The 25,126-nt window shown below is 42.0% G+C and overlaps 1 long non-coding RNA gene across 1 annotated transcript in view; it reads right to left on the bottom strand.

Moving 5' to 3' along the window:
• LOC120096293 (uncharacterized) overlaps positions 1-25,126 on the bottom strand; it is an 82,946-nt gene that overhangs the window by 35,778 nt on the left and 22,042 nt on the right. Inside the window, exons 2-3 of the long non-coding RNA XR_005492569.2 lie at positions 21,817-21,921; positions 16,361-17,758 (exon numbers count right to left, since the gene is read on the bottom strand). This is a non-coding gene — a long non-coding RNA (uncharacterized LOC120096293). The remainder of the gene's footprint in view (positions 1-16,360; positions 17,759-21,816; positions 21,922-25,126) is intronic.

Raw genomic sequence — 25,126 nt, 5'->3', positions numbered from 1 at the left:
GAGCTTGAGGTCAAGGATGGTGATTCCCCCAGAAATTCTGATATTGTTGAGAATAGTTTTTTGCTATCCTAGGTTTTTTGTTGTTCCAAATGAATTTGAGAATTGCTCTTTCTATCTCTGTGAAGAATCGAGTTGGAATTTTGATGGGAATTGCATTGAATCTGTAGATTGATTTTGGTAAGATATGGTCACACCTTTTAATTCTTCTAATACTTTCAAAAAGTGCAACTGCCTGGTGACTAAGTATTCAGTTATACGAATCTATGGGGATCGTTCGTATTTGAACCACACTTCAGGATCCACACTCTTGTCCAGGGGTGGCATCACCACAGTGTTCTCCCACATCAATCAATATTCAAGCAAATGCCCAATCTGATGAAGATACTTTTTCAATTGAGGTATTCTCTTCCCAGTTGATGGTAGCTTGTGTCACATTGCCAAAAAGCTAACCTTCCTTGGGCCAAGAATGATTTGATAGAAATTACAAAAGCCTATAAAATACAAAATACTAAATGCAAAATTACTATAACAATAAGGAAATAGTTGTTAACTAACAGTTACATAAAGTCATGGTATGCCAATATGCAAATTTTTAAATCCCTGAACAATTATTTAAATCTTATAAATTGAATATCCAGATTCCTTGTTGTATTTGCCACTAGGCAATATATGCTAACTTTGCTAACATAGCAGGTCAGTGTCCAATGGTTCAGTAACATAGGAAAGGACATTCTTGCAACTTCCCTTGGTGTGAGTTGAAGGTATAAAAGCAAAGATCTTGAACTACAAGTTGAACATCTATTACATGTGAAGGTTTTTATTCATCTGGGTAATCCCTAAACTACTTGTGCACAAAATTTCTTAGTGCTTTCCAGCCTCACTGGTTCCCATCTATACTCTGTACTTAGCACGTAGGGCCCCAACCTGGCTTTCTGAAGCTGTATATCACTCATTTACTCCCAAGTCTCCTTCCGAGAACGCTGTACTGCGCACTCCTTTATCCTGATTTTTACCTCTAATCGTTTATATATACATTTCTCTTACTAAGAATGTACATTGTAGATATGTGTTCTGTTGGAATGTAGGTCATGATCAGCTAAATATGTATGAGTAACTGATCTTCTCCTGAAGTTCTTTCTTGCCTTTTTTCATTCTCATTACTGTTGCTTTAGAAAAATTAGTGCATCACCCAATGACATGGATCAGATGCACTCATACCCCACCCCTGTGATTCACGTAGTGTCTCCATATATTATTCTGCTTTCTTCATTCATTCTACGCTCCATGGAAGATAGTCATTCACCCCCTCACGGACTCAATAACAACAGCAATAATAATGAAGATAGGGTGTTCTGTGTGGTCAGCGAGTAGAGCAGCGAAAAGAGCAACACAATACAGGGTCCACACAGACCAAACACAAGCTGGCAAAGGGAAAAGAAAACATAATTAAGGCTATAAAAGTCACATAAGGAGGAATGAGAATGAGATTAACACTTGCATATATAGGGGATCCAAAAAAAAGCATCTTTGCAGAGTGATACATAAACAAAGGCCTTGTAAAAGTGGGACTTCCACATGTGAAGGGAGAGAGAGCATTCAGATGAAGTATGTAGTTCCTGTGTGTCCAGATGAATATGCAAACATAATCTCTTAATTCACAGAAAACGCTCAGAGTACTGGTCCTAGCCATAGACACAGACATAGTAAACTATATTATAGAGCTTAAATTAGAAGGATTTGCTGGTAAATATGACATTACTGGATTAAGAGGTAACATTAATTTAGAGGTGAAGTTACCAACCCAGGCTGAGGGGACAGCACATATGAAGTCTTTGAAACTTAGAAAGTGATACATTCAAGAGATGGAAAGAAGAATGACAGGACTGGATTGTGGAATGGAAAGAGAGCTGTGGTTAAAAACATAAACAGCTTGGACTTCATACTGCGAGCAGTGTAAAAAATTGAGAGGTTTTGAGTAAGGAAGTTACTGTGGGCACAACAAACTATAATATAGAGAGAGGTCAAACCAAAAGAAAAAAAAAGTCAAGAAGAAGATGGCAGCGCTAGTCAGGATGGAAGATAATGAAAGACATGACTAAGGACCATAATGGTACATTAATAGGATGTAGGTATGATGGCACCATATGGTAGTGGATATGCTACATGGTAGAGCAATGATACCATACAGGTAAAGGATGTAGTTGTGCACAGTAGGGTGGTGGCTATGAGGACACATAATAAGGTGATAGCTATTATGACACACAGTAGGGTAACAGGTACAATAGTACACCGCTGAGTGGTAGATACAATGGTACAAGATAGGGCAGTTGCTACAGAGACACACCATATAGTGGTATGCTGATACATAGTAGAATGATAAATGTCACGAGTCACAGTAAGGTGGTGATGGTACATACTGAGGGATAGAGTACAGTGGGACATGAGCATCACCAGAACCTTCTGTACTCAATTTGAAGTGGCCACAAATATCAATGTCAAACAGAAAATTGGATTTATAAATCTAGAACTGAAAGGGAGGAGTAAGGTTAAAGATATAAAATCAGGTGGCTTGGTGTAGAAGATATGTGCAAGCATGTGGACTTTAAATAGATTAGGGAGAGTTTGGAGGTGGGAAACACAATAACAACAAAGACTCAGTTCTGTAGAAGTAAACACTAAGAAGAGAAAAAAGCCAACCAAGGAAGATTCTGTCTCAATAGAGGTAGGATCAGCGAGGTCAGAGAAGAAATGAAAAGACACATGTAGCGAAGCTGTGAAGTGACTGTTTCATGCGAAAGGAAGCAGCTGCCATTACCCCCAAGCTGTTGTGAGTACAAACAAGATAAGCACTGACCATTGGATTTGTCAACAAAGATGTCATCGGTAATCTTTGCAAACTCAAGTCCAGTTAACTGAGCACATCGTAGCTTTTATATGAACAGCTCTATGTGAGACCAGGTGGTAGACACATGGAGGTTGGAGATCTAGACAACTCTGTTCAAAATCTTTTGACAAAAACAGTATGAGAGAAGTGGGACCGTGTTTGGAGGTGGCAAAGGCCAAGGAAGAAGTCTTACATGACCAATCAAACCCAAGCACACTTGAGGTTCCGTGATTTCATGATCCCATGATTTCAGCTCAGGAATCCTCAGCCTGGCTTCCCCAGAGCCCAAACGAGTTCTGCTTATGTTTACCAGGCTCTGGTTGTACAAGCATTTTTTTCTGACCTATTGTTTCACGTTTCTGGTCTCAGTAGAACATTCCTGAAGTTTCCCATGTGTGCGAGTTTGAATGAAATGGCCCCAACATGGCCACAGGGAGTGGCATTGTTTGAAAGGATCTGGATGTATGGCCTTGTTGGAGTTGGTGTGACCTTATTGGAGAAAATGTGTCACTGGGGATGGGTTTTGAGGTTTCATAAGCTCAAGTCAGGCCCAGTGCCTCTTTCTCTTTCTGCTGATTCAATTGTAGAACTCTTAGCTACTTCTCCAGCACCATGTCTCCCAGCATGCCAACATGCTTCCCACCATGACAATAATGGAGTTAATCTCTGAACCTGTAAGCCAGCCAATTAAATGTTTTCCTTTATAAGACTTGCTGCAGTCATGCTGTCTCTTCACTGCAGTAGAACACTGACTAAGTCACCACGCTAACAGTAATATAACCTTCTCTTCAACTCACCTGGACCGTGGGAGCTCCCAGAGACTGAGCCACCAACCAAAGAGCAGACATGAGCTGGTCTGAGGCCCCTAGCACTTATGTAGCTGAGGGCTGCCTTTTCTGGCCTCAGTGGGAGAGGATGAACCTCATCCTGCAGACACTTGATGCCCTAGGATTGGGGTTACCAGGGAGGAACCCTCTCAAAGGGTAAGGAGGGCTCTGGGGGGGGGAATTCTGTGAGGGGGGACTTGGAAGAAGGGCATCGTTTGGGAAGTAAATTAATTAATTAATTAATAATAAATTAAATAACCCTTTATAATGTAACCAAGCCATTAATTCCATTAACAACTACTTTTGACTTTGGAAACATTAACTTCATCTGTCCTCTTCCTCACTGAAATGCCACCACCTTCCCTCTCACCTGGACCCACAGTGAACATTAAGTTTCAATGCGCCAAAGTAGTGCTCATTTAGATAGATGCTACGGCGAGCCAAATATACTCATTTAAACATCAATAAATCCGACCTCCACCTGAGCTCATTTGTGCAGAGGTAGGCAGGATGGATTTGAGGAACATCAGGGAAACCCGTTAGCTTTCAGGATGTTATTAAAGAGGAGGAAGCAACAGCCTCCACCAGCCGTCCCTAAATGTGATCACTTTCAATTTGCTCAGTTCAGCAGGTAAATGATTCACAGATCTGAGGCTCAGAACAAATCGTAAAAGGAATTTCAATGCTGTGATGTTCCATCAGGAGCCGAGCGTGCACTCCCACACCACCCCGAAGAGTTAGTCTAGATCGTCTGGACTGGGAAAATGTGCTCGTACCCCAAACCAAGAAGATCTGCTTCTGTCACCAACTGGACCCAGCATTCTTCAGCAAGCAAACTCCACCAGGATATTGATATTTTTCATCTCTGCACTGAATCTAAGGGCTTTAGGACACCCACTGTATATAACACCACAACAGAACAAGATGCGAAGTCGATTCTACAATCAAGATGCTGGGTAAACTTTCTACAGTCCAGTATTGGTTGATTCAGAGCGAAAGGTTTGCCCTAAAATTAGGTCATTAGTGTTCAGAAAACCAATACTTATATAGATTTCCATAATAATATCTCGGTTTCATGACATTTCAAAACGCAGGCCCTGTAAACATTTTCATTAAAGACTTTATCGGGCAGTTTTATTTTTTAACCTAACAAATGAGTAACACCAGAACTAACGAATATGCTGTCTGCTTATCCTTGCTACAAACATTCATCATCTTAAAATAATATGGTGGGTTCGGAGAGAAGTAACCTTCTGTTTACTCATGTGTGTAAACTAGGAGCTGAGCTTGGTCCTATGCTTCACTGCAGTAATTTCTGTACATCCCATAAAAGAAAAATGTTATTACTGCGACCAAGCAATCAGAATATGGGCTGTCAAGTGATTTGGCCAAGGTCACACACCTAGCAAAAGCTGAATCAAGATTTGGCTGATTCTAAAGCCCATATGTTCCTCTCACACTACTGGGAAGCCTCTCTCACAGACTGACCCAAAATACATTATAAGTGAGAAAGGGGGGAATTAAAGCAATGATTTGTGAGGTCTACACTCCAGAACAGTCACCTTTACAAGAAATAAATCATGTTACCACATTGATCTGTGCCAGAGACTTAACTTCTCATTTATTCATTACACAAAATAATCTAATTATTTCAAGTCACCAGAGATCACAGAATCACCGCTTTGGTGCACCGAACTGCTCACCAGTAACCTTAAAAAGCTAGCCAAAAGGCTTAGGTTATTTGTGGAAAGGCTGCAAGTTTAGGAATCTAGGAGAATTCACCCACGGCCTGTTGTAAAACGAGGAGTCTCTTCCTATTCCAATCCAGAAATTTCACAGACTATAAACGGCCTACATTGGCACAGTTTTTATCAAGTTTTCTCCAAAGAGATATTACATCAGTTTTACTTACCTCATCCAGAAAATGGGAAGAGGTGGGGAGGAAGGGAGGGAGAGAAAAGAAGAAGTGCTAAGGGCTGCCTGCGTATAATTCACTATTTTCCTCTGTGTTGATATGTTTAACCATCTCTAATAGACTTCACGAATGCTTTCCACATCCAGTTTCAATGGTCTACTTGCTGCCTAGTATAGCATATAATCTTTTCCAAAAGTGGTATTGATCTTGTTAAGTCCCCCCATCATCTAGACTTTAAGCATCCCTCAGCAGCTTCATTCCTGTAGACAAGCCACATGGTCTTTTATACAGCTGCCATTAGAGAGCCGCCTGTTACAATGGGCTGGAAGGCGGGAGGATAATGGTTTAATGTGGCAAACACTTTACATATATTTTCTCTAATGAGGCTCACAATAGCCTTAGGAGCAAAGGATCATTAGTCTCACTTTAGGACAAGCATAATACATTATTCCTATGCAAAGTAGAGAAACTGAGGCTAAAAGAGGTTAAGTACTGGTACATAATTCATTTGTGCTCCTCACAGACATTCAACATTGGCTCCTCCCTTCTATCCATTCTTCCCTTGTTGCCCATCACCCTCAGTTGTTTGGGTTTTTTTGGGAGGTCACTGGTTTGTCTGTCTGGGTTTTTGTTTGTTTGTTCTGTTTCTGCAGAGATCTTACGATGTAGTCCTGGCTCACCTGGAACTTGCTAGGTAGAACAGGCTGCCCACCAACTCACAGAGGTCCAGTTGCCTCTGTCTCTTGAGTCCTAAGATTGAAGGTATCTACAGTGCCCAGAAATCATGGAAAGCTGTGTGGTTAGATGGGTGTTTCCTCACTTGTCACCAAGGATAGTGCCTAACAGTGCCTAGAATCCCGTAATGAGATTTAATGTGAGGTGAAGGACCGTGTTTTCCCAAAGCCAAAATTTAAGATCCTAAGAATATGTCTAACTTTGTCCTAACTGAATGCCAAGTGTTCTTTCTCTCTATGTGTCTCTCTCTGTCTCTGTCTCTGTCTCTGTCTCTCTCTCTCTCTCTGTCTATCTATCTGTCTCTCTATCTGTGTATGTCTGTCTCTCTGTCTCTGTTTTCCTCTGTCTCTCTCTATCTCTGTCTCTGTCTCTCTCTCTCTGTATGTCTGTCTCTGTCTCTCTGTGTGTATGTGTTTCTCTCTCTCTCTCTATCTATCTATCTATCTATCTATCTATCTATCTATCTATCTATCTATCTCTCTCTCCAGCTTCCTAACCCTACCTGTTGCCCTGCCTTCTCTGACATAATGGCCCCTCTCCCTTTATTCTCTAAGTTGCTGTTTGCCTGGATATTTTATTGCAGCAACGGAAAAGTAACTGTCGGAGATGCCTTCCCTCTTCCTTTTCTCATGGTGCCTCCTTGACCATTTCTCAGGGATGACCTTGTATTAAAGTTACTCATATGCGATCACTCTTCTCAACTGAGCTATGAGCTTCCAAATGCAGTCAGCCACATGTTTACCTATGCTGTCATCCCTCTACCTCCTCCAACTAATAGCCGTCAGTGTGTTACCTCCTGGAAACTGGGTCCCTACCACATGTTCTGTGAATAGAACTGACTGGCATCCCAGGCAGCCATTCTCGATGTTAAGCCATTGAAGGTAGAGAGCAAAGGAAAGTGCTGGCCGAAAACTACATCTTTGTCCAAAGGCTTGATGAAAGGGAAAACTGAAAGAGAACAAGTACCACTCAGAACACATCTCTAAATAAAACCAAGCATTTGGGTGCTGTCAGAGTGGAGCTGCCGATCCTATGGGCCATTCTCCACTGGGGAAGCCAATGCCCTGTGAAGCTTCTCTTAGGGAATGGGCTCATTTCTACCTTGCTCAGCAAAGAGGGTTAGGGAGCTGTCAAGAGAATGTCCTATGGAGTCCCACTTTAAAGGGACACAGTGGGGTGCTTTTTGATATAATAATAGAAAGATCTACAGCATGCATTGATTGACAGGAGCATGGAGGGGTATCTGGTAAAAGCAGAGATCCTATGAGCCCTGAAAAGTCTAATGCAGCATACGAACAGGTAGGACAAGGCTGAAGAATGATGGGGAATGATGTGGCAAAGGGTTAAAGGCAAACTTGGCCTTGGACCTTTGCCCGAGAAGAGCTTTCTCTGTAAGGTAACTCAGCTGTCACTCCTAAGTACGCAGGATACCCCAAAGGGAACCTGTTTTCTTGCCCTGTGCTTCTGTCACAGAGGATGCTCAAGGCCTTGGGAAGAGCAAAGACCTGCCTGCTATCTTTTATGATCCCAGAAACATAGCATGTCCATGGCAGAGGGAGAGAGGGAGCCAGTAGAGGAAAGACACCACCCTCACCCCCTCCCGACATTCACACGACCTGATTGTGTCAGCGCCACTTGTCCCCCCATCTGTCACAATGTCAGCTCCTGCTGAGGCCCTGGGATCCACAGAGGTTGCTCCATGTGTCGCCCCATTTATCTTTGCAGGCGGCAGCACTGATGGGTTTGACAGTTCTATTTGTTATCCTGCAAAGCAGGGTCTCCACTCCTCAAAGCAAAGGGAAGAAAAGTCAGGCATGGAACAGGACTGAGACAGAAATAGGCACTGGGAGAGATTTAAAGGAGGTCAGTAATGTTGGCATCATCTGATGGAGATCAGAAGTAAGGCAGGCCATTGGAGAAGCAAGCCCTACACTTGTGTCTTCTGGTAGATGGCTGGAAGTATGCGTGCAGCGGTGTGCGCGAAGTATATGGAAGTGTATGTATGTGTGTGTATAATCAACACATTCTCTACAAACAACATGGCCATCAGATGACAATGGTTGCCTGCTATGCCTTTGGAGAACTAGCTCTTTTATTTTCTGGCCATCATAGTAACACTTCCCTCCCATCTTCTCTGTGACATGTCTTCAAGGAAGGGTTTCAATGAGATGCAGGTTCTCTGCCTGCTGACACCCCAGGATGTGCTTTAACTTTATGACTGTTCATCACTGGTGGTACTCAGAGTGCATGATGTAACTCTACAGAGTAGATGTTGGTCCTGGGATAACCTTGCCCCACCCCCAAGCTCTAGCTAGTCAGCAAACTGCCCTCAGGAAGTGGCCCTGGAACCTTGGAAGCAACACTCTGCACCAAAGACTGATACCAAGACGTCATGTGGACACTAAGACTCAACACAGAGAGCCCCTAGGGATAAGGCTACTGCTCTCTCTAAGATAATCATACAGTGGCTATCACTGATTGTGACCCCTCTGCGCACCAAGAGCTTTACATTAGGGGTGCCATTTAATCTCTGTAATAATTACACACAGCACAATTACCGTCACTATTCTATCGACAGATAAACTGAAGTATAAAGTGTGACTTACCCTGTGTCTCATAGCATGTCATGAACCAGGGCTTTGAACCATATCTGACTCTAATCCCTAAACCATTAATCAAAAAGAACACTGCTTTCCAGAATAACGACAGAAGTGCAACCCCATCCCTCCACTAAAATGATAAACCATCCTAATTTGCCTGGGGCTACCCTGGTTTTAGTACTAATAGCCATGTGCCCCAAGCAGGTCATCCATCTACAGTATAATTCAACACACACACAAACACACACACACACACGCACACACGCACACGCACACACACATCTGGATGTTTAATTACTCTCATGAATACATAAGCATATCCATGTTAGAAACATTTTCTTTGTACTATTAGTGAGGAATCCAGGCCCAGACAGGCCTTGGTGTTTTCACACAAGGGGTCCTCTTTCTTAGCTACCTTTCCTACAGCACCTGATGCTAAGCCTGACTGTGCTGCTGAAGGACACAGAGAGACTCGGAGGTGAGAGCCATTGAACAGTTCGCTGAGCCCTCCCACAACAAAGTGCATGTTGTTATTTATAAAATTTTGACTACTTGTCAAACAAAATGTGACTCAATGTTAAAAGGTGGACAGCTGTAGTTACCAGATAATCGGACACATTCTTTTTGTGGCTCGGTTGCTGATTCCAAATCACTAAATATCTCTGAGATGGGGGTGGGGGAGGGCTTATACGGAATCCCGAAACAATGGGTGATGCATAGAAAAGGTGGAGGAATTAATGCCATGCTTAGCCAATATTTAATTAGCAAGTAGAGTCCTAAAGGATCACGAGGCATAAATAAAATGTAGGGAGGGTACCTACGTACATAGCAGATATTCTAATGGATATTCATCATTAGGCTTTTATCATTATTACTATCAATACCAAAGCCATCTGTAAGTCTCTGTGCCCACCAATCTGACTCTCCTTATTGTTCTTGCATTGAGCCTCGAGGGAAGAAGTCAGAGGGCTGAGTGGCAGCATCTACACCTCGGAGCAGCTTGGATGGGCCAGCTGAGCTGGTTGCAATTCATTTGGAGACCTGAGTGATCTTATTTATCAAGGTGACAAGAATCAGCAGGCCCTTCATGAAAGCATCAAGTGCAGCCAGCAGAGGGAAGGGGCATGCAGGACAAGGCAGAGGCAGGGGAGAGCAACGGAGACCCCAGAGGGGAATTTAGGGCAGAGCTTAGGACAGCCAGGCATGCTATGTTGCCCTGACCTTACTTAGTTCAATGCCATTGAGTGGACATAAGTAATCATGAGTACAGTAGCTGCTGTTCTTGATGTCTGACTGTATTCAAACATTAAAGCGAGGTTTCACATACAGAACGCACCAAGCCTCTCCATAAGGCACATAAATATCTCAGGACAGTCATGCTGGCTTGTTCAATGTCACTGAGCCAGCAGTGGGATCTGGACCTAGGGACTTCTCCTGCCAGAGTTCAGGCTCTCTTTTCAAAGCCCCATGACCTCCGGACAAACAGAGCATTCCCCTACTGATTCAATTCAAGTTCGTGTAGCCTGAAGTGGAGAAATACCAACCACTGTCTTGGGGAGTATGTGTTTTACAGTTTCAAAGGGACAGACCACAGATGCCTGATCGTGGGCCAGGTACTGTGATCATCCACAGACCTGACTTGTTCCAGGCTCCAGGACAACCTGAAAGGTCTTCAGTGGGAGGTGGCCGGAGACCAACAGGCTTCCCCAAAATGTGATCATCTCTGGAGCTTTTGGTAGATTAAAAGTGCTAACATTTCAAGGCTACTGAGCCTCAGAACATTATCCTTCTCCGGGTACCTGAAGGAGCCTTTCTCTAGCAGGCAGTGCTGAGGTTCCCTGACAGTACTCCTGCTCAGAAGATGGGACTGGGAAAAAGTTGAAAGGAGATCACAAAATGGGCCCATGGTTGAAGAAAGACTGAGAGACTGAAGCCTTGCCCTCTGCCAACAGAGTTGTCTCCTCAGCCCTTCACATCTTTTCTTTTCTTTTTGACACTCACTAAGTAATTATTTATCATTGCCTCTAGAGGGAACTCATAAAGTGAAAATGTGGGATAATCTTGTAGCCATAAGGGATTGGTCATCAAAATAACATTATTCCCATATTATGGGGCATTGGGGACATTGACATTGTCAGCAAATATTCATACGACATCCTTTTAAAGCAAATATTCTTCCAAGCATACTTCATCTGAGTGTTCACTCTTCCAGGCCAGCAACCTGCAAAGCCCACCAAGCAAGGAACAGCTAAAGTAAGATGTTCCTGTCCTGTCCCTCCCTTAACAATCACCCCTAGCCCTGTGGACCCAGGCCGTGAGTCGAATGCCGCTAAATGCATATTTACATGATCAATTTTTTAGGCCTGAAGCATGGCCCATATTAGTGGTGAAACTTGAACGTTACCGGCTACTGAACTGGAAAGAGATGTGATGTGACAGGAGGAAAAAATTCCTATTCACATGAGCAGAAAACTATCGTCTACTTTTAAAAGGAGTGCTCTTAAAATAACACTGGAAATCCCACCCTAGCCAATCATCCTTGGCAAGGGGCACAGAAGACAGAGCCAATGTCCACACAAAGCCTCCCATCACTGAAACAACCAGAACACAAAAGCAATGCTAACCTCTGGGCGGGAAACCTGCATCGCCACTGCAAGACCACATCCTGCTTGAGCTACCTCTCTACCCGGTCATACCAGGCTTGCTTGGAGCATCTAGCTCAGGCCCACTGGACTTGAAGCAGTGTGGAACTCATGTTCTCTACCACATTATGTCACAAAGTTACTAAGCCTCAATTTCTTCAACTGTAAAATGAAATTCCTATCTTTCCCGCAGACCTCAGAGAGTTGTGCAGAATTTGAATTTGAATTTGAATTTTTAAATTATAAAACTCTGTCAAGCCAAAGGAAATAACCTTCCTTCACTGCAAATGGAGAACTCCGTAATAGCTTTTAAGTTTGGGGACAGATACAAAGTAGTTCGCCCTGGCAGACAACCCATGTCTCCCTCCCCAGCAGGACAGGGACAAGAACCCTGGGGTCGATCACTCCTGTGTTATGAAGTATATTATCAAACCTGTTGAGCTGCCTGCAGTCTGTGCAGTGTGCCCCAGGTTCCCAGCTTTTTGAGCTGTCACCCACGCAGACATTTCTGCTCCTATAAGTAACCATCCATATAACTATAAGTAACGCCAATAAAACTCATTGGTTCACCAAGTTGGACATGTGTGGACATCTTAGAGTTTCCTTGCTCTGAAGAGACAACCTGACCACATCACCTCTTCTAAAGGAAACATTTAACTGGGACCGGGTCACAGTTTCAGAGGTTAAGTCCATTATCATCAGGATGGGAAACATAGCTGTGTGAAGGCAGACACAGTGCTGGAGAGTTCTACACCTTGATCCTCGGGCAGCAGAAGGAGACTGAATACCACACTGGGTGTAACTTGAGGACAGGAGACCTCAAAGCCTAACCCCATAGCAATGCATTTCCTCCAACAAGGCCACACCTACTCCAACACCTAATACACCTACACCTGACAGTGCAACGCTCTATGGGTAAAGCATTCAAACACATGAGTGTATGGGGACCATACCTATTCAAACCACCACAATGGAGTACTACATGGATTTATGTTGAGATCTCCGGAGGAGATAGGTACAATGTAACCTTCTAAACCTGCATGCTCTTCTCAGTGTTCCTCTGTGGTGCTGCAAACTGTCCCCAGTACACCTATAGTATCTAACACATTGAGTAGCAAGAGCTGGTTTTATGCCTTATAAGACTAAACATTTCTAGAAAGGGATCCAGGCCTCTGTGTTTGGCCCATCAATAATGACAGAATCCCAACAGGTACTTGATAACTATTTGGTGATCTGAATAGCTCTCAACGGCAGTAAATCTTGTTTCTGAGGAGTGAGTCTGAAACATCCCAAGAAACCATTTTCTTATTTCACCCTAGCCCAGAAGACATACCCTGTGTTCCCAGACCAATGAGTTCACCTAAGGTTCATGGTGCCCCACTCACCACTCCCTCTATGTATTACCTCTTGTACATTATTATTGTCTTATATGCACAAACATACTATGAATTCAATTAGTGTTGTATGCATGTATGTGTGTTTAGCACTGAATACTTAAGATTGGAAAATTTAGTGGGGTCAGGTGGTAATGCATGCCTTTAACCCAACACTTGGGAAGAAAAGACAGGTGGATCTCTATGAGTTAGAGGAGAGCCAGGTCTACAGAGAGAGAGTTCTAGGACAGCCAGGGTTATACCGAGTAACCCCGTGTCAAAACAAAGAAAAGGTTTGGAAAATCTATCAAAGCATCTAAGGAAAACTGATTCACCCTCCTTCAGCAGTTAATGACTGCCTGTGGCACTTTATCTGGGCCAGGGAACTTGTAAAAATTTCTCCATCTGCATTAGCATGTCAGCGAGAGTGGTCATTGTGTACGTGTTGTGCAGACAGTCATATTGCTCTTCCCTCTCCCTCTCCTTCTCAACCTCCCCTCCTTCTACCTGTCTTGCAAGCAAGCTCATTCTAGCCTGCCAACAATATGAACCACACGAACCTCAATTCTACAAATCTATTACCATGTGACAAATCACCCCAAACTTGGTGGCTCAAAACAACAATTATTATGTTATACCTGCAAACCTGCAAGTTAAACAGGCCTAGTAAAGACAGCTCATGTCTGCTTCGCCTGGCATGGGCTGGGAAATCTCAAAAGGTACAGTGACACCATTGGGAATAACTTGGCATCTTGAAGTGGGGTGATCCGAAGGCTTACTCGGTCATTGCGGTAGATGCCCCTGCATCTGGTGGTTGTATTTATCATCAGTTGAGACCTAAACTGGAATATTGACTGGACCTCTAACTATGCCCTCTCTGTGAGGCTATCAGTTTCCACACACTATAGGTGAGTTCCAACCACAGTATCATAAACAGAGGGGGGAAAAAGCTGGGCATTCTCAAAGTTAAGCCTAGGACTTAACCCAGCATTGCTTCTGCAATGCTCTATTGGTCAAGGTAGTTGCAAGGACTTGCCCAGATTCAAGATAAAAAAACAAAACAAAACAAAACAAAAAAAACCAAAACCCTATAGATGAGGGATTGCAGAGATGGCACATTAGTTATGAGCATTTGCTACTCTTCCAAAGGACCACGTTCAGTTTCTACCACCTGTACCAAGCAGTTCACAGTCACCTATAAGTACAGTTCCAAAGGATCTGATAGTCTCTTCTGGACTCCATAAGCATTAGCAGGTATGTATGTATGCATGCAAATACTCAGGCACATGTACATACACATAAATCTCTAAAAATAAAATCAATATATTTTTAAAGAGACATAGATTTTAAAAGTTCAATGTCGTAAAAAGAATACATGGTGTGTGTGTGTGTGTGTGTGTGTGTGTGTGTGTGTGTGTGTGTGTGTAACCATCTTTAGAAAATACCATATGTCATACCCTCATATCTCTAATAATAGTCAACCATCCTGCAGACCCATAAGTAAGGCCCATTAGGTAGACACACTTGCACAGCAGCCAACTGGCAAGATGACTATAAATGTATGAGCAAGTTGGTGCTGGCCATGGAGTTGTGAGCAGTTCTAGATAGTTGTTAGCATGATGCATTATTAGTTTTCTTTGTGATTCATTTTACGCAGATGATCTTGGCTCCACCAAGCACTAATAAGAAAGCTGCTTGAACCCCAGTAAGAGAATATGTATGTCACAGGATTGCGAATTCTCAACCTGCAGTGGCATAGTGGGTTTTGCGTGCCTAGTAAAGTGTCGCCCCCGTATCAATGTACACTCATCACCTCCTCTTCCTCACACAGTCAAAACTGCAATGGAAATCATTTCTCATTGCTCCCTGTGCTGCATAAACCAAGGTCACAGGACCTGAACTGGGTGTCAATCTCAGCTTTGCCTTGTAGAAGGTGACTTTCAAAAATAACTCTCCTTACTAATCAATTAAACTAGGGAGAATTTTCAAAATCACTCAACTATTCCGGCAGAAGTGATAAAGGGCAGGACAAGAGGTGAACTGTATGATCCTCCTAATGAAAATTTCAAGGAGACTTGGTTCATAGACATGGCAAAAATCCATTCTAAACAAAAACATCAGCTTTTCCCTGTGCCTTGGATATTAGCCAGCAATGAAGGAGAGATTGACCTGATTTAGGGTTGGTTACACAATATGAGAAGTGATTTTGTTTCTCCTTTCCATAGACCTAGAGCTAATAGCTTGGCTTCTGTCCCTGGTCAACAGAAGAGAACACTGGGTCTGTCCCCTTTAAAGTCTGCAAGTGTTCGAATGGAATCCTGCTTATATTCAACTTCATGGGTGCTTTGAAGCTGCCATTAACATAACTCAAGCAAAGTAAGAAACATATCATGCTCTGAGAAAATTCAAACGTAGAGGATGGCACTCTTCATCCTCTAATTGCCCGACACCCTGGCAGTACCAACGTGGGATCATGTTTACAGTCTTACTCATCCCAGGGCTTTAGGGCATGAGTTCACTCTTTCCTTGTACAGTAGAGCTGTGTGGCAAACAGAGCAAGTGTTGACTTCCTGATTCCACAGGTGAGGAAATTTCATGATTTAATCAAGTCACTGAAGGGTAGCTATGGTGTCAAAGAGCTCTCAATACTGAGGCATAAGTGAGAAATCTACTATATGGTTCTTCAAGGGAATTTGAATATATTTAGACTGCAATTAAACCCAAAGACATGTATTTTGAACAAAGCAAGTTTATCTTTTGATGTCTAAATGATGGAGGGTAGATTGTAGAATAGGAGCATGGAGATAGATGGACAGATAGGTGTTAATATTGTTTAGGATGGGTTTTTACATTAGAATTTTACATACACAAAGGCCATGAAAGTGGAGAAGTGGGAAAACAGCACTGAAAGAATGACAAGGCAGTGCACTTTTCTCTTATATATAAATTCTACAGCTAACTATATAACAGGAAGGTAGAAGAGTGGTTGTTTGAGAGGAGGAAGAGACCAAGTGAGGAGGGAGGTATGAGGCAGGGCAATAAGGAAAGTGAGAAAAAGGAAGGTATAAAGATAGGTATGTATAAAAATCTCATACAAAACTATGTTGTTTCTTACACCCTTTTAAATGAAAATGAAAAAAGTAAATAATGTCTTTTGATAACAACATCACCATTGAATAACTCTTTCTACTGTACAAAATCAAAAGATGAGCTTCTAAAACTCAAACATTAAAATTAAATACTTTGTTTTCTTCTTAGGCCCACACCAGAAAAGGGTTTTAGAAGAACAACAAATAAGCCATCTCACTGATACAAAAAACATCAGAAAGAGCAAGTGAGGCTAAGAGCTGACAGGAGCCACCATGATTATCCGGTCCAACTTACCATCACCTGAGCTGGAAAATAATAGAGCAAATTGTGAAGTCAGAGTCACTGGCCGCCTTGTGTAGACCACAATAGTACCAAAGCACGAAGGCTTCAGTTCTCTTGGCATCCCAAACCGTAGATAGTCAGACTGGAGAGCTTCCCCTCAGCATTGATCCACACATAGTCCACCCTTTCCTGGAGTTGATTACACAAAAGGGAAACAGACTGGTGTTATTGTGGGCTATTATTTTAGGACATTTTATTGAACATACAAATTATTGCTCTCCAATGAATTTCTCATGAACTGATGCTTTCTTGTTCTGTAAAAGCCACCATATTATTTAAAGCTAAAGTCCCAAACCACTGGGACTGTGTTTTCATAATAGACACTCAACGAGTCTGAGAGTAAGGACATAACAAGAGCTATATTGTTGATCTAACCTTAAGTGGGAAAACTAAAACATGTCAAGGGGAATTATATCAACTTACAGCAGCTTAGGCAAAGAAATGGCTGTTTTATGACCCCAGGGATTTATCAGGAAAGACTCTGTTGTCGTGGAAATATCAAACAATCATAAAAGTATTATCACTCCCTTAGCATCTGACCTAAGGAAATAGAAGCTGGTTCTTCCTGCACTGTAGACCTGGTGCCATTCTGCCCAAAGAGGTTTCCACTGCTGTCCAGTTAATGCAGACTCAAATATAGAGTAAGCTTTAGCCTTGATCTGATGCCCACATAACAATCTTGTACCAAGTATCCTCTATAACCCTGTCTGATACAAAGAAATCTTCTTTAATTGCGTATCAATACGTCAGGTGGCAGACTAAGCCCTCCAGACTCTTTCCCATCCTCAGATGCAGAAGTTTTTAGTTTCTAGCCATTCTTGCAGTTGGTTTGCGGTTCTGCGACCGAGTTCTGGCCAAAGGAAAATGAACAGAAATGTGGACATTTAGAAGGTTGGGTAGAAAACTGCTTCCTTAATCATCCTCATCCTCTTTTCTTGCTTATCAACTGGAGGAAACTGAAGACCCCCCCCACAAGGTCACCAAAAACAAAAAATTAAGCTGGTGATGGCGTCCCTACACACATCTGTGCCAATATAAACAGCAGGATCAGAAGTTGACGGTCTTGTGACATTTTCTTCTCTAAGCCGAGACCAAAAAAAAAAAAAAATCAGTAATTTGAACATTAACCAACAACAGCAAAATAGAACAAAAGAAAAGTCACTGCCCTTGTGGACGTTAGTGCTTTGGTGCTTTTTCTGTCCAAGATGGAATCCATTGTCTTTCTTGTGATTGATCAAAAGCACAGCACTGCACAGTCTGGAGGACTTTCTTCCCATGGACTCCTTAAATTGTCTAGTTTCTCCTCATAGTCTCTTAATTTGAAATATTTCCCTTTGACTCATGATGCTCCTAAGGAGATAAATTTAGAATGAACACCTAGCATTTGTTGAGCGCACACCACATGCCAGAGGCATTGCTAACATTTTTACAGCCGCTCTCTGAGATAGATGCCAATTCACTAGTGAAGAAAGGACAGCATACAGCATCTACCTGAAGGCCTCCCGACCCAGAATTTACTTGGCCAGAATGCAGGCCCGTCCAATCAGACACTAGAATCTGCTGCCCTAACAGCATTACATCTCTTGTGACTTTTCTTCCTCTTCAATATGGCTTTGGATGCTCACTTTTCTCTGGTTTGTCTATGACTATCTCATAGTAACCATTTCCTGGAGACAGAATTTCAAATTGGTTATGAATGAAGTTACTTTAATTATGTGACAGTCACCTCTCTAAATGGGCCTCTGAATTGGCCCCTATTCTATTACCCTAAGCTCTACATATTTATAAATGTAACTCAAGTTCTTTTAGTTATGAATTCTTCAAAAGTCTGAACTTTTTTCCCAAAGGCTTAAAGCTTCTTCTAGCCCTCCTTAATGACTTAAAGGGAAACTTTCTTTCTACTTCAAATTTCAAGCCTGCTTACCTTCTAATACATATTCAAATATAGCTATTATAAGAGCAATAGGATTATTTGACATCCTAATTTCCTCAAACCTTATTTTAAATGCCTTCGTCCAAAGGGATGGTGCCAACAGCAGCACTCACACTCCTGGTTAGTTTAAGGACCATCCAGGCAGCTCATCTGATGTGAGTCCCAGGGTTTGACTCAGAGGAATATATTAAGGCCCCAAACTAAACCACTGCCTGAGAAAATCACACCATGTCACCTCTCCCCACTGCCTCCAAATGTATGTGCAAACACACACACACACACACACACACACACACACACACACAAAAGGTTACTTGTTATCTTCATTTTCTTCTGCCGCCTACTGAGAGGGTCAGAATGGCTAGAGCAGCTTGTAATTCATTTTCTACATAGAGACTTCAGAATAGGGTGGTTTATATTATATGTCAGGTCTAAGTACCTAGTCATTTGGAAAAGCATCAGGCTAGGTGTTACTGTGAAGGGATCTCATAGATGTGATATCATTGACAGTCAGTTTAATTTAATAAAAATAAAAGAAAATTAGCCTCAATATGGATGGAGTCCAGCTTATCCATTCAGTTGAAGATTTTAAGAATTAAAACCAGAGTTTTCCAGATAAGGACTTTTGTCTCAAGACCAGCATAGAAAGTCTACCTGAATTTTCATACTGCCAGCCTGACCTACAAGTTCAAATTTCAAACCACAAGAAACAATTCCTTAAAGTATATCAACATCTTAGTTTTGGTTTTCTATGCCTGTTTTTCTTGTTTATTTAGATTTTTTTTGTTTGTTTGCTTGCTTTCGTGTTTTGTTTTGTGACAAGGTCTCACTGTGTAGCTCACACTGGCCTGGGACTTGCTGTGTAGACCAGGCTAGCCTTAGAACTCAGAGATCTACCTGCCTGTGCCTCCCCTCCCAGTATTAAAGGAGTATGTCACCACACCTGGCTAACGTCTAAGTTTTAATTTTTGTTGGTATATAATGGATTTCATTATCATACACACGCATAGATAAAATCTTTATACTAATCCTTCATTACTTGAACCCACTCCCTCTCACCCCGCTTGGCTGCCCAAATAATCCTCCTTCTGATTCCTCATCATGTAAATATAAGATTTTGTACATATGGGTAAATTCTGGCTTGCATATAAAAGAAAATATTTTTATTTTTCTCCTCCGTTATCCTCTCTGTTCTCCCCCCACTTCTCCTTAGTCCCCCCATTCACCCCAAAATTCCCCACCTACTTTCATTCATATAGATTGATTGATTGGTTGGTTTCACCAATAAATCAATGTCTTAATAGCTCTCCCTAACATACATTATATAACAGTATAAGCAATAAATATGTATATATCATATTGTATCTATTATATGCATATGTTAGATGTTAAGTTTTTTCCCTCCAGAAAACTGACTGATACATAGAAGAATCATTAATAATGAAGACCAAACAACCAACACTGGGCCATTGGGTGCAAACCAGAGTATGCTGTTCCCCTGGGAAGACCCCAAAAGCCAGGTAGAATATGATCGGAGAGTGAGAAATGCTGGGTTGGCAAAAAAGACAGCTGGATAAAGACATGATCCTCATTCCCTTTCCCCTATAGTGGTCTCCAGCCTAGAATAAGCTCAAATCATTTTTTAAAAAAAGGTTTGTTTGGTTTGTTCGGTTTGGTTTGGTTTTTAACCTCTAACATTAACATGGGACAAGTCACCTTAGTTGTTTTCTTAACACAATGTTGTGTGGCCTGAAGTGACTGGTGTCCATGTTACTATGACATAGACCGAAAAGTGAAGGGTTTGGAAAAGACATGGGAAACCAAATGAAATTGTTAATCAATCCTCTCTCAAAGGGGATACTCCAGGAACAAGAGCCCGGCACCCAGAGGCTCAGCCTCTGGAGGAGAGGGCTGAGTGGGCCCTGCCTTGCAGGCAGCTCTGATGAGCTCCACCACCTACAGTGATCTCAACAGCTCATCTGACACACTGCACCTCCTCCTCCTCATCTCCTCACATCTCAATTAACATGTTAGCCCACCAAGGCATATGGAAACTGTGAAAGCTCTCTAGCGTGTCCAACAAATACTTCCCACAGTGAAATCGTATTTACTGAGCATCTACCCTGTTCTTGGCATTGCAGAGCAAGAGCACAAATATAGAGCCTCTGACTCTAGGAAACACAAATCACATCGAAGCTTTGGGATAGCAATCGCCTCGTGCGGCATTCTAATCCTCTTACAGATCTATTCTGGGTCAGCCTACATTAACAAATGCTGAAAGCTCCAAACTTGATTTCCTCTTTTCTTCCAAACTTAGCCCTGTAAGTTTTCTTCCTGGCTGTGGAATCCAAAGTGAAGATTAGTTCTGGAGTTTGAATGAAGGCCACAAAATAACTTCAGAGAAATGGTACTGGAGCTTTAGTGTGTGCAAACCTCTTCTGTTGTGAGGAGCACAACACACACACGCGAGCATACACACACACACACACACACACACACACACACACACACACACACTAATTTTAGTTTTTTCAGGTTCCGTTCATGCGATCCAGTACTTTTAAAATACATTAAGAACTGAAAAAAGACATGAAGACTCAAGTAAGTTGCCCCCTACCCCACCCCAGCTATAAGTATAGCATTAAAAGCGTCCTTTTGAGAGGCCCAGAGCTAGAAGGGCAATGCTTACGATCCCTTTAAAACACTTAATTCTACAAGACATAGCTTTGAAAATGGTCTTAGATTTTCTTTCAGGAAGAGAGAATTAAACTAGAGCCTAAGATCCTGATGGAGAGACATGGAACACGGGGCCAAAGCTTTATTCTCAGGTGTACATTCAGGCGTTGTTTACTAACCAAGGTCTGGAAGCATTCAGGGAAGACCCCAAGGATTGAAGACATCAAAATGAGACCATGCGCAGCTCAGAGGGGCAGAAGGTGCTGTCATTTATTAAGTACACTGATGACTCTTCACCCTGGCCGACCCATTTTCACGAAACAAGGAACAACTGGCGTAACAACCCACTCCCCCTCACCCCATGTCATTTCTGTTAAGCTGTGCTTTGGGTCTTGTTTTAGACAAAGCCAGCTTGACCACCTCCTAAGCCTCAGTCCATACTGGTACTTTCAAAACTAAACCCAGGGTCATCTCAGAGACGCCTTTCATAAAGAGAACAGGAGCAAGGTGCTATTGTAGATCGCAAACCAAACACTTTGTACTTTCTGTCTGGCGGCAGAATACTACACACACACACACACACACACACACACACACACACACACACACACACACTCACCAAAAATAAAGTTTGTTTTTTAATTAAAAGCAAGTTTCTTGTAATGAATCTTTGTTTCCTACAAAGGTCTCTACACCTCTTCCCTATGAATCAAATCACCATTTGTGCCTTCAGCAGCCTCCCTTTGTTTCTCAGGAGAGATACCCAGTCTTCCTCCCCCCCAGAATTCAGCTAACTTACCTTTCCTCCAAAGGATACACAAGGCTTCCGCTTCACAGAACGCCCTCAGCACACCACCAGCCCACTCGCCCACTCCTGTTTCGCAACAGCAGAGTCCCTTGAACTCTATCAGAAATGATACAGATGTAATTAAACCTGAATTCTAGTCTCTCCTTATGACAACTCCACGAACAGTTAATGATGATAAAAGAGTCCGCCAGCTGCCGCCTGACATACCAATGTGAGCTTCTAGCTCTGGTGAAGATGGAGGGTGAAGGGCAAGTCCCTCTGGCCCCATTTCAATCTGCCTTTTATCTCAGCTAGCTAAAAAGTAGCACCGACTTTGGGGGAATTTAGAGTCTTTCTTCTCTCCTCTTAGAGACTGGGAACTGACAATTGAGGATAATTCAGTGTCTGTGAAGTAAATAAGAATGCTTCCGGCAAGAGTAACTGAAGCTTTATCAGCAGGACCCGTGTTTGGAGCCAACACAGGAGCGGCAGGCAATGCTGCCCATGTGAACCCAGAGCAGAAGACCTTAGCCCTCAACACGTGGGAGCCACAGGAACGTAGCAGAGGGTAAAGAGGGAGCTCCATCCAGGAGACACTGTTGCTCTCAAAATTAACTTTGATGACATCTGCCCCCTTTTATTCTGTATTCTAGCTTTAGCCACAACTAGAAGCCAGTGCAATAAAAGGGCCATGGATGAACTAAATGCACCCCAAAACAAAACAAGAATCAGAGAAGAGTCAGGTATGAAAAAGGGAGATAGGTAGGGGCAGAAGAGACATAAGAGAGGGTGGGGAATGAAGTAGCATTACATATATGTTTGAAGTGTTTTTAAAACCAACCTAATATTTTTGTGTGCCTGCAAGGAGACCAAGGCTTGGGCAAGGCATGTGGCAGCAGTGACCAGAGAAGAAATCATCAGACTAGGAAGAGGAGAAGGGAGGGAGGAGGCTGCTCAATGCTCACACCTCTAAGCCACGTGCTGAGGCTTCCTGTGATGCTGTCTGTTTAGCAGTTGTTGTTTATGGGGTATAAGGATCCATTTAGATAATTCCCAGAAGAAAATGACTCCTAAGCAGAGGAAATAAGTGTTCGAGATCACTTGTAATCAAAGAAATGCAAATACAAAACAAGAAGATAACATTTGTACCTGCTGAACTACTAGGAATTAAAAAGGAATTCTAATAATCAGCAGGAGTGGTAAGGGGGCCCATCTCTCACTGCGGGAGTGCTAATTGGTACAACCTTTCTCCTGGTAATTTATAGCAAAAGCCTTAAAAATATGCATGCTTGTTGGCCTACCAATTCCCCATCTAGGAATCCATCCAAAGGCTGTGAGCAACAGTTCAAGCAAAAACTAAGTACAAATGTTTCATTAGTATGTTATCTTCTACAAAGAAAGTACAAAGACAAAAAATGTGATTTTATTTTGTTGCATAATTTAATGATAAATAATATATTGCTGATAAGGAAATATATTTCATACACCTTCCCCAGCTAACATTATTATCAAATTTAACATTTTAAGGTTACTGTTATAAAATGAACTAAAAGAAAATATATATATTTATTTATCAGCAGTATATATTTATTTACTTATATAAATATATATTTATATATATGACAGAAATCCAAAATTATTTAATTGAAGAGAGATCACGATGTACATTATTTCTATGAAGACCATTTCAGTGAATGTTTCTATACTTTTCAAAGTCCACAATGAACAGGTAACCAGAAAATATATGCAGTGTTTTCAAATGTACAAATAAGAGATGAAATGTATTTTTTTAAACTTTTATCTGTTGTTTATTTTATGTTGAATTTATTCCCATGCCATAAGTTTTTGTTTCCTTTCCGGGATATCTTTCGCTTCTGTCTGTGCAGCCTTCTCTTCTGGCTTTGGAACAATCTGTTCCTTTTCAGCCAGGATCATCTCAATGTGGCAGGGGGAGCTCATGCATTGGTTAATCCATTCTTGAGCTCTGTAAGTTCATTAGCGTACCCTAGGTCCTTTGTTCAACAAATACGTTCAATGACTAGAGAATCTACATCTAAACCATTAACTCTAGCATTACTCTCTGAATTTTGAAGCATGTACAGTAAAAAAAAAATTAGCACCCTTTTTAGGCCACTAACCCTGTGTCCCCCACATCCCTCCCCACCCCCACTGTTTATCCGGGTGCACCTACCAACTTCTTCATTATATCACCAGAGTAGCACATGTTGTCCTTTAAAGTTACATCTTTCAGACATTTGATGGCTTTTTGAATATGCAAACCCTTAGTGACCTGGGCAGCTTTAAGGGTATTCTTTAAGTGAACGTGAAATCTGGACTTCTTGATTTGCATGATTTTGTAGGATTTTTCTGGGTCAAGAGATTAGTGAATCCTCTTCACAGGTCACCTGAGGCCACTTGTAGCAAAAGTGCATTATTAAGGCATTTTATAGCAAAGGAGCCTCAACGCTGGGTGACTTGAAACAGTAAAAGTGTATTTCTCATCAACTTGCATATCTACTGCAAGCCAGCCAAAGACTCGTCCCCACATTCTTCCACTTAGGGACAAGAGCTCATAGAGCCTGCATCACCTAAAACATTACTCATCACCACGGTAGCTAGAGAAGAAAACACAGGAAGTTACACAGCAGATCTTAATGACTGACACCCAGAGGTAATCTGTGACACTACTCTACCATCTCATTGGACAGAGTGGATCACAAGATCGACTTTTCTTAATGAAGTCAAAGAAGTGCAATACTCCACGTACCTTTCAAAAGAAACAAGAAACATCTGTGAACAGAAACATTTCACTATTTAAAAAAATGTTATTTTTTTCTTAGGAACTCATTAGCAGTCATGCTAAAGGTCTTTTCTTTGCACTTCATTAGCAGTGAGGATGTGACATTGTATGTCGTTCAAGTGGCCCTAAACTATCTAATCTGATGTTGCTTCCTAATTGGCATTTGTAACTAGCTGTTCTGAAGTCACCACTAATGCAAGAAAGAGCATATTTGAAAAGGTTTAAGGTGTGCATACATACACACCTCCACTACACAAAGGAGAAGTACTTTTTCTGCAGAACCCATCCAATAGCTAAGAGAATTCAAGAATTTCTCAGCCAGTATTCAAAACAGAATAATCTAAACAAGCAACATTGAATATCTCCATTTTTCCATTTATTGAAGAATAAAGTGATGGGGGATAGGAGTGACTGCCTAAGCTTACAGGCCCTCTTTTTATTGGTTCCTGCCCCTTTCACCTTATTTTCCCTAGCCAATCAGGGCCCACAAAGTCTATATAAATTCTTGGGTGCCACCTTTGC

Source organism: Rattus norvegicus, chromosome 13 (genome assembly GCF_036323735.1).
Source record: "Rattus norvegicus strain BN/NHsdMcwi chromosome 13, GRCr8, whole genome shotgun sequence".
In the NCBI taxonomy this organism is placed as follows: Eukaryota; Metazoa; Chordata; class Mammalia; order Rodentia; family Muridae; genus Rattus; species Rattus norvegicus.
This window is presented reverse-complemented; position numbering and strand designations above follow the sequence as displayed.